The sequence below is a fragment of the Silene latifolia genome, chromosome 9 (genome assembly GCF_048544455.1).
Source record: "Silene latifolia isolate original U9 population chromosome 9, ASM4854445v1, whole genome shotgun sequence".
Lineage (NCBI taxonomy): Eukaryota > Viridiplantae > Streptophyta > Magnoliopsida > Caryophyllales > Caryophyllaceae > Silene > Silene latifolia.
In genome coordinates, this window is record NC_133534.1 from 30106059 (window position 1) to 30117548 (window position 11490).

At 36.0% G+C, this 11490-nt stretch overlaps 1 non-coding gene across 1 annotated transcript; it reads left to right on the forward strand.

The window, feature by feature from the left end:
- Nucleotides 1-438: 438 nt before the first annotated feature.
- On the forward strand, nt 439-545 carry LOC141603582 (small nucleolar RNA R71). The gene has a single exon (XR_012525446.1). It is a non-coding gene; the product is annotated as a small nucleolar RNA R71 (small nucleolar RNA).
- Nucleotides 546-11490: the final 10945 nt, after the last annotated feature.

The following is an 11490-nucleotide window of genomic DNA, read 5'->3' on the forward strand; positions in this document are numbered from 1 at the left end:
GATCTTCAGTAATAGGATCTTCTTTTTATATTGACCAAAAGCTCTTCATCTTGAGCTTTGTTAAAGACTTGATCTAGCCTTTTGCTTGAATGATCATCATACTTGAAACTTTTTACAGTTGCTTATGACGCTTTAAGAATCTTCAATGTTATAGCTCAAGCTGCTATAACATTACTTGAATGATGCCTCACAAATCTTTAATGTTATAGCTAAGAATGCTATAACATTACTTGCTAACTTGTAAACCTAAGTTAATCTGACAAAAACTAAACAAACGATTACGAGCAAGAGTTTATATAAAACGAGGCACACACTTGTCATTATCAAAACTTAATCATATATCTATATGGTCGAACACCATTTGATCCCATATTGAGAATGTTTCGGGAGTCTTCATATAGGCCATTCCAAAATTATTGTACAAGGAACCACACGCTAAGTCCATGATGTGGACAAGATCGGCAAGTATCCTTGAATCTCTCCCAAGCTTCATACAAAGATTCTTCGTCCCTTTGTTTGAACTCGGTGATTTGGGCTCTCAACATGTTAGTCTTGTCCGGAGGATAGAACTTTATGTAGTAGCAAGTGCCAATTTCTTCCAAGAGTCAATACCAAGTGTAGCTTTATCAAGGCTCTTTAACCATTGTTTCGCAATACCAATCAAAGAAAAAGGAAATAAGACCCATCGAATTTGGTCTTGAGTAACTCTAGTTTGAGAAATCGCATCACAATAGTCACAAAAAGTCTCCATATGAGAATGAGGGTCTTCACTAGGCATCCCCTAAAATTGACTTCTCTCAACTAGTTGTATAAATGCGGATTTTGCAATGAAATTACCGGTCAAATGTTGTGGTGTGGGAGTACCATTTCATAGGTTCTCCTTGGTTGGTACGGAATGTGATGAAAATTTAGGCATTGTGTGTTGATTTTGTGGTTGGTTATGTGTTGGGTTATCCTCTCCTTCTCTTGCAAAAGGGTTGATGAACTCAATGTTATTTGGTTGAATGTCCACAATCTCACCAATACCTCTGAAAGTATTGTTGGAATATGTGTCCTCTGACAATAATGCGATTAGTACTGTCGATCATGATGATCACATGTTTAAGTCTCATTTTAAGAATACATGTGGGAAGTCATATTTTACAGTCAACTGGTCCACACATATCGGTAATGATTGGCCGACTAGAGTTTGACATTACTGTCATGCGACGGTGGTGATCAGTTGATCCCCTTAGGTCATACCTAAAGGGTAACACTCTTAATTGATTATTTAATTGATCGTATGACGATAAGAGTTAATTAAATTACTTAAAATTGACGGACGATTTTGGAAGTAATATTTACGTGTCTCATTGTAATTTGATTAAATAAGATACGGTCTAAGTGATCGAATTGTTTTATTACTTAAATGAAATTATTGTTTACGGAAACAGTTAAAACTGAATGAATAATTTATTATAAATACAAGATGTTGTAATTTATAATTGGTAAACCATTTTGGTACAAGTAATTGTCAATTACTAAGTCGATTTTGTACATGACGTATTTTTATTAATACGTTGATTTTTAATATATTAAAAATACATGACGATTTTACATGACTTGTGACATGTGACAAATTGATAAATTGACAAAGATAAAATGGAATCCATTCCATTTTATCTTATTTGGACCGAAATATTGGAGGGAATACAATGTTTAAATTGTGTTAAATTATTAAGTGGAGAGCATAATGATTAAAGCTAGTTTGTAGCCATGTAAACCTATTTTTCCTGAGAAGAATTACTTGCCCATGCATTGGCTCACTCCTCCTCTTCTCTCCTCTCTCCCCATCGGTTTTCTTTAGCCTTCATAGAGAGTTTTTCTCTCTAATTTTCATTCATAACATTATACATTATTTATAGTGTGAGAAATATAATAATCTATCTACATCTTATGAAAATCTAGAGAAATAAAAACTCCAAATTTCCTCTTCCCTTGGCCGAAAATTCAAGAGGACAAAATAATAGTTTTCGGTCAATTTTTAGTTAGATTAATATTGTTCTAGTATTAATAATATTAGCCTGTTGGGAGGGATTCTAAGCTTGAATCCTTGTTCATCCATTATTAGGAAGCTCAAGAACAAGCAAGAAGGAGATCTTGCTTGTGCCCAAAAATCCGAAATTTCTATTGTAAGAATGACGATTTCTTCTTTATCCTTATTCTTATTTGCATGCATAAGATCTAAATTAATTTTATGACTAAATTAATTACAACATATTTGAATATATTTAGAATAATGAGATATAGATTTCTAACAAGCGGTATCAAGAGCCTTAGGTTGTTTGCATGCAAATCGGTTATTGTTTTTCCGAGTTATACGATTAACATATAAAACTTATAAATTTGTGTTTATTATGATATATCACGAATTTAATTATGCATGTTAAAGTTTCTGATCCTAAAATATATTTAGGATATTTTGGTTAATTTATGGATTTTTATTGTTCATTTTATATAATAATGGCATTAAAATGTGATTTTATGATAAAAAAAATGTCATTTTTGAACTAAAATTAGCTAAACTTTGATTTTGCCAGTGATTTGTGGATATGTTTTCAAATATATTATCTTTTGATGACCAGTAAACTTTCATAATTTTATGAGTTTTTATGCTCGAAATATGGATTTTTTCAATATATAATCGAATTTAAATGAAAAAATAGGTTAACATGAGTTATATTTCGAATCTAGTCATAAAAATTTAGTATGTTGTCACATACAATTTTACAAGATGTGTGTAAAATAATTGGCTATAATTAAGGCATTATGCATGATTTATGAATTTTTGATTAAAAATAACATAAATAGTGACTTTAATTAGTGAAAATTGCTAAAACATACTTCATGACTAACGAAAAACGTCACATGTTGCATTTATCATATAATTCAGATTTAAAAGTGAAAAATTAATAAAAATAATTTTTCTCATATTTTTATGGTTATTATTGATAACTCCGATAAACCGCAACATTGTTTTTCCTCGATAATTTTCGAAATTTTTTACCTATGTTTTTGAACATTATGAGTGTCATGGTATTTTTCCAGAATGTTCATGAGTTTAAATTTCAAATTTCAAATTTATTTGAAATTTTTATGATTTATTTGAAGTTTATGGCATTATATTGTAATTTTAAGTCCTTTTATGAACAATATTAAGATATATAAGTTATATATTGTCAATATGTTAGTGGAGACTAATTTTGAGTCCTAAGATGGTTAGGGTAATTAACTAGTACATAAATATGATTTTATGTAATTATTGTGATTTTTAAAAGGTTAAATCACGCAAATCCGTAAAAACCGATTAATATACGATATTGGCTCCTTAATGGCGATTTAGCATAAAATTGGGCATGTTCATACATATTATAATGCTGAATTTTATTTATGATTGTTATAATTTTATTTTATGTAATTTTTGAATTATGTAATTTTACTTAGTATGGCCTTAGTTTTTAATTGGTATTGCCCGAAATATATGGGAATATCGATTCGGTTGTAATTTATTGTGATCTCGTATCACCGTTTTGTAATTTAATAGATTTATTTTATTTTAATTACAAATGTATAATAGGAAATTATGTAATTTGTTATGTAATTTATTTATTCCGGAGATCTTTGAAGACGGTGCCACTCGAGAAGGCGATCCATTAAAGACGGTGTTACCTTGAGATGCGTGCCAAGACCGAAGTTCAAGGGACCAATGGAGTTGGTTTCCGAATTTGTAATAGTTTATTAGATTTACTATTTTAGGAAGGCCATACTAGGATTTATTTTTTATGCTTTGCATTTTATTTATATGTTGCATGCATCGCTAAATTGTCATAACTAAAACATGCATTATCTTTTCAATCGAGTTTATCGACCGTGTCAATTACAATTATCGTAGTTCACCACTTTAGTTCACTTAAAACGTGATAGATAATAAATTGACATGACCTCTCGCTAAAAATAAACAATTGAGACATAGCCTTACCAAAAAGTAGAAACCATGAAAACCTATTTCGCGAGGGAGTGCACTCGGCCACCCCGGGGTACAAACCTTGTTACGTAGGGGAAGTGGGTGATAAATGTTTATCCCCCGAATTCATGTTGATGAGGGTTTCATCGGCTACCCCGTGCCCAAGTTAATGTGAATTTGGATCATGGACACATTTATTTGAAATTTGGATTGACCTCAACGGAAGTATTCGTGACCATAGTCGCATGTGTTCCGGGCTATAGATAAATATTAGAGTAATTTTATCGACCAAGAGTTCTAAAACTAGAATCGATTAAAGAGTTAATCCACCGAGTTATATTGATAAGGGTTCCATCGGCTACCCCGTGCCCAAGTTAATATGAATTTGGGACTTGGAAACATTTATCAAGTTGGGTAGAGGTCACTAGATAAATGCAATAAAACTTGTTTAAATTATATTTACAAGTATTATTATTATTATTTTGAAAACGACAAATGTTTTAAAACTTCTATTTTCGTTTTGTAGACCATTTTTATTTCTCAAAACAAATGGCCACTCCAAACACCAACGCCACACCTCTCACTAATGCTTCATGGCTCCGATCCTTCATGGATCGTTGTAAACTTGAAGAGAATGGGTCAAATTTCTCCGATTGGGATGCCCAACTCAGATTAGCCGCCCAAGGTGACGACAAGCTTCGTTACCTCACCGAGGCCTCTCCACCCGAACCTAATGCTAGGCCGAGTGCCGCCACTAGGGAAGCATATGAGGCTTACCACAAAGAGTCTGCCGCGATGAAAAATGTGTTGACTTTTGCGATGGAGGCGGATCTGTGACACCCTTAAATTTAGCTATAATTAAAAACGTAAAATCTACAGAAAAACTGACAGGATATGTTTGTAATTGGTTCAACTAGACAAAACCTGTAATTTTTAAAATTTTCCTAAACCATTCACAAACATCTCCAACTTAAGAGTGCCAAAAACCTGCAAAAGCTAATAAACTTATTTACATAACCACGCTAAAGACACGGGGATATAATGATACAAACCAAAATAGAAGAGGGAGACATATGTCCCTTTAAAATATATACAAAACCAAAAGTTAAAGGTTTCTACAAAATAAAAACCAAACTAAGTCCAAGGTTCTCTTGCTCACTAGCTCGTCCGTGAACCCCAACTAAGCATCAAGTACCTGTCAATCGCATTTTATACAAACACGAAAGCCACAATTCAGTGGGGAGTAACTTCGAGTCCTCCCAGCCACGAAACGTCATATTTAATGTAACATGTAATGAAACATGTAAACAACATGATAATTAATCTAATTTCCAAGTATTCTATCATATGAATACTAAACTGACCAATTTAAACTATCATGTGAAACATATAACAAGTAGTAATCCAAACTTTATCAATCAGAACCGGCTTACATCTCACCTATTACAATTCATAAAGTCACCATACAAGAAAGGGCAATATATCAAAGACAGGCATAAGTTCTTAGCACGGTCAATAGTCACTCTGTAACTCGAGTCTATACCACGAGGTAGGGAAGGTAATCGAACCGGTATCTTGGCTCAGCGGATAATATTAATAAAACATGGCCAAGACACAACACAACCCTAGCCTAAAATCATGAGACCTAGACATGCGGATACACACCACCGCACCCAAGACCCACAATTTTTCTAAAACAAAGTGAGTACCCTAAGGAGTCCACCAAAGGGTTGGCTAGTACTTAAGCTGACCACTTACTCTCAAAATAAGTAACGAGGTCATGCCCCAACTTGGATATAAACTCACCAAGTCAGGAACACAAAGGCTATTAAGCAGTGAACATATACTCGTCAAAGACTATAAAGACCTATCTATGATGAAGGCCGAAATACTCACCTAGGACCTAGTCCCAGCTAGTCCTAGCTTGAATACTTTAGCCCACACCACACAAGACAAGTAAGACACCCACTTAACCATAAGAGGGCAAAGAGTCCAACTTACCAACATAAATGCTAACATTTTATCATGTGAAAAGCTATATAAATGTCTATTCAGCAGACAATCCAACAATATCCTCAATAAGTATCCAATACCAATTTCCAATTCTAACAATATTAACCATATTAAAGGTTTCGGGGAATCTAGGGCCGTTTCTACAATATAAGAAGCTACTTAAATCAACTAACTACATATGTGAAATAAAAATATAATAAATGGCCTAAAACAAGAAAAAGGCCGAATATCCAATTCATATAAAATTTCATCCAACCGAATTTTTACCCGCAACCCCAGCCCTGCGACAGGTACGGGTTAAATTGCGGCTGACCAATCACACAATTGACTGACATCGAATCAGTCAAAGGGACCAAGGCTCAGTTTTCGGCATAATCATCCAACATTACAATTATCGCTATATAATTCATTCTGAGCCTATTCTTTACAATTTTATTTTCTAACCTATACTAACATGTGCAACTTCCAATATAAACATAATTTTTACCTTTAACATAATTTTTACTACTCATATGATTTAATTCAAAAGTGTACTCATATGTAACTCATACTAACTATGACATTAATAAACCCGAAATGACAAATATTGCATGGAAAACCGCGAAACAAGCAACGGGCTGACCCGGCCAGCCGTGGGCCTGCCGGGCCTGCTGCCGCCACCCCTACTCCTCCTTTTTTTTCGTTTTTGTTCATTTTAACTCAGTTTTAAGCATTACTTAAACGTTCCCATTCATTTCTATACTATTATGTTAACTTAAACTAACAAAGAACATGAATTAGGCATGCATGCAAACATTTTATCATGTGAAAATTTACTACTCAAGCAAAAATCACAAAAAACATACAAAAAGCAAAGAATGTGACGATTATTCGTCGAGTAACTCGAAATATGTTACCTTAAGCTAGAAAATGAGCAATTAGCACCTTGAAAACCAAACCCTAACAAGCCACTAGCCGCTATCTTCGACAATATACGAGTCCCCAAACTCGTCCTCCAAATCTTCACCTAAATAAACAATAAAAACGCAATAATAAGTATAAATACCGAAATAATGCCAAAAATCGTCTTAAAACAACTTCAAGAAAACTGAAATTAAAATATACCAGGAGGTAGATCTCGAAAACAGGATTCCGGAAATATAAATTATGTGAAAATCCGTCAAGAAACGAGAAAGTTATGGTGAAAATAGCTTGAATTGCTTAGTTTTATGGTGTTTTTGGTTTTGGAAGGCTTTAGAACACCAAAGAAGATGAAGATAGAAAAGAAAAATCAGAAAAAGGAAGGGGGAAGGGGAGGTGTCCGCGGGAAAGGAAAGGAAGAAAGGAAGGAGTGGGTTTAAGTCGGGATTTTACGAGTCGGTTTTGGCTCGTTTCGATAATAATTAAAACCGCTTGTCAAACGCAAATTCCGACAAGACCAAAGTTCTTAAACACGAGATTACAAGAAAATTGAATACTCATATGACCCATTTCCAAAATCGTTTACCCAATTTTCAATAGAATTGTCATTTTCCCCCCGATATGCCCTTATTTCGAAATAAAAAGTTTTTACACGGTTTAAACTATTTTTAAACATTTCGAAACTATCAAAATAAATACTTTTCTTCAAAATATAATAAAATTATATTTCTTTGAATTATTTTTACTTCAAATACATTAATATTAAATTCTACTTGATTAATAAATTACTTCCGCAATATATTAATGGTCCAAAATTACGGGGTGTTACAATCACCCCTCCTTTTAAAAAGTTTCGCCCTCGAAACTTAGAAGGAGAAATTATAGTTATAAGAAAATATAGGTATCTTTTCAATGAAACGGTGATACTCTTGTTGATCAGACAAGAACATCCACATTCATATCAAGATATAAAAATATTTCTATACCAATAAATGAGAAAACCCATTATTGGGACGTCTCCAAAAACGAGATTTAACACTCATTAATGTTAAAACCATTAAAAATCATAAAAGCATTTTCAAAATTTTAGTTTAAAGTTCTATAATAAGAATAATAATCAAAAGAGTTGTACGAATTTCATGAGGTAAGAATTGAAGTCGAACCTAAATGGGTGTCAAAGATGGAGTTTCATAGGTTACCAACATCAAACTTATGAGAGGAGTATGATGAAGTAAGGAAAAGAGGTATGAGCAGTTGATGCGTGTCTATTATATAAGGTTTTCACCTCATTTTTACACGCATTTATGTGCTTTTTATGTAGCGTCTAGCTACAAATACCCCCGAATATCCTACTTTGGTCCGTTTACTGTAATTTGCAGGAATTGACCGAGGAAGAGCTAAATCGAGCCTTAATTGTCCCAATTGTATGCATTTATGGGAAATAAGGAGCCGGAGTTAAGGAATCTTACACTTGGAGGACGTATGAGATTAGTTAAGGAAGATGTTCAAGTCCTGATGCGCATATATAGCTCGATCGAGTGCTTTAGTGCTCGATCGAATGCTTTACACACTCAAGATTGGTCGATCGACCAGCTTAAGGAGTCGATCGAGTATGTTCAGCAAGCAGTGCTCGATCGAGAGGTGGTTCTAGCTCGATCGAGTGACTTAGAGTTCGATCGAGTAATCTCTCTACTCGATCGAGGGGATTTCGTGTGTTTTTGGTTTATTTCCGCATAATCCTTTATGGGCTTTTGTAATCAGTCCATAGATTAGGTTTAAGACAATTTTGCAGTATAAGACTGAGGAGAACACTACGTTACTCCTATCTCCTTTACTACGTACATTTCATCTGTTACTTTTGTCACTGTTCTTTGGAATTCTACTCTCTACCTTGCTACTCGAACTCGGTATTATCAATTTAATTATTCCTTTATCGTTTTTATTGCTTTTAATTCCTTTTCTCTCTTTACTTGATAATCGTTCAATCAATTAGATCATTCATTATGTTTAGTTTGAATTGTTTGGTTATTGTAATTGTTAATCCGACAATTATGAGTAGCTAAATACCTATGCTAAGACTATAGGGGACCCATGATTTGAAGGGAGAGTAATCAAATTACTAGGTCAATACCGGTACCGTCTTTGTTGTTTAAATGCTACAAATAACTGTAATTGCCTAATTGAGTCGACGCAATTAGACCCTTATTCTTAGTGGATCTTGACCTGGACCGAAGGGTTGGAAGGGGGAGACTAGTAGCGAACAATAGAGTATTGCAGCGAGGGCGAAAGTTAAACTGTTTACACTTTAGGGTGAATTAAGGACCGAAAGGTGACGTTCGCTACCCCTTAGACCGTACTGCATTGACCTGGGACCTAGATTACTCGACCAGACGATTATGGTGAACCGCTTGTCTTAGCTATTCTTTTTATCTGTTAAACTCCTCCTTTTAATTTCTCTTTCCCTTACTCTTTTAGTTTAGAAATCACAAATTATAAACCCCCAATTTGGTTACCTTGGCGAACCTAGTTTAGCAGACAAATTCCTACCTCTCTGTGGATTCGACCCGACTTCCCTAGCTATATTAGTTAGTTGGAACCAGTTGGTTATTTTTGACAGGTACGCGACAGACGTGTCAAATTTTGGCGCCGTTGCCGGGGAGGTGGCGCAATTTTGTTGCTTTAATTAAGTTTGTCTTTCGTCTCAAGGAATTTATTCTTGAGGTCGATCTTATTTTTCGCAAAGTTTTTGTGTTTTGCAGATTAGCTGTTGCTTCGAAGGTAGGTTGACAAAATGCCTACGATTACAGAGCATACAGAGCCATGCGGTAGATGTGGCGAGGAAGGACATGACCTCTACGAATGTGTAGCGAGTATAGAGCGCGCTCTTGCATATAAGAGGTACAAGCAGGGAGTTCCTTTCTCCCAGCTATATGAAGAGATAAAGAGCGTTGCTACCCCTTCTACGCAAAAGTATCACGACAAGCCTCTCCCTCCGCAAGAGAAGAAATTGCCGAGTTGAAATCTATTATCTTTGAGTATGTCACGAAATCGATACGGTTATATCGGAATTGAAAGAACAAGTCGCACGCGATTGACACAGCGACGGATCAAGCCAAGTTTCTTCCAATTTGCGATCCATCGGTGCAATGAACTTCCAAATTGACCTTCCTCATGAAGAAGACAAGATATTGGCAGCTAATGATGATTCAGATGATGATTTAGACGAGTTCTTGGGAAATACTTCTTGCGTGTAAGTAACCACTCGATCGAGCAACTCATCCACTCGATCGAGCAGTTCTAATCATCCAGTCACTCGATCGAGTGACACCGGCGGTCGATCGATAAGTACAGAACCCCAAGTTGGTCGATCGAGTAACCACGCTGAAGAAAACACTCGATCGAGTGTCAAGGCAGGTCGATCGAGTGAAATTGAAGAAGAAACTGGTCGATCGACCAGTAAAGGTACTCGATCCAGTGCATTAAGTGGCGGAAGTCCTAATTCAGTATCTAAAACCGCCACCGTGTCATCTTCCCCTGCTGTGGAGACGTCACGCATCGATAAGGGTAAAGAAAAGGTTGCGGGACCCCTCATCGCTACCAGGGTACCCTTCCCAAGTCGTCTGAAGGACGCAAAGATCGAGCAACAGTACGGTAAGTTCGTGGACATCGTGAAGAACCTCCAGGTAACTGTCCCGTTTTCTGAACTTGTCACTCAGGTACCCACTTACGCTAAGTTTATGAAGGATATTGTGACGCGTTAGAGAAATTTGAGCGAATTTGAGATGATTTCATTTATGGAAGAGTCTAGTAACCTGCTGTTAAATAAGGCCCCTCCAAAAATGAAAGACCCGGGCAGCTTTTCTATTACCTGTGTCATAGGCAATATGATTATTGATAATGCCCTTTGAGATTTAGGTGCCAGTGTCAGTGTCATGCCCCTTCTTGTCTGCAAGAAATTGAAGATGAGTCACTTCAAGGTGACTAACATTACCCTACAGATGGCCGACAGATCTGTTAGGAGACCTTTAGGTGTCCTGGAGGATGTGCCTGTGAAAATAGGCAAGCTTTACATTCCAGTAGATTTCATCGTTTTGGATATAGCTGAGGACACCCGGACCCAAATTATTTTAGGAAGACCGTTCCTTTGTACAGCTGGGGCCGTTATTGATGTCAGACAAGGGCGTCTGACTCTTGCAGTAGGGGATGACGCTATCACATTTAGTTTGCCTAGCACTTTAGCCCACCCAATGATAGAGGACACTTGCTATTCGGTCGATATCATTGATGAGTCCATTTATGACTTCTGGTCGGGTTCTTTTATGAAGGACCCACTGGAAGCTCTCATGCTTTTTGATGAGTGTGCAGATAGCCCGGAGGACGATGACGCTGCGTTGGATTTGCTTGTTGATGATTTAGATGAGCATGACGGAGAGCAGGTGGAGCAAATGATCAGCACTCTTTGCTTTATTGAGGTAAGGGTACCGGAACGTAAGCCTCTCCCTTCTCATCTTAAATATGCTTTTCTAGACGATACAGAGCAGTATCCAGTCATTGTTAGTGCCAAGCTTAGTGAT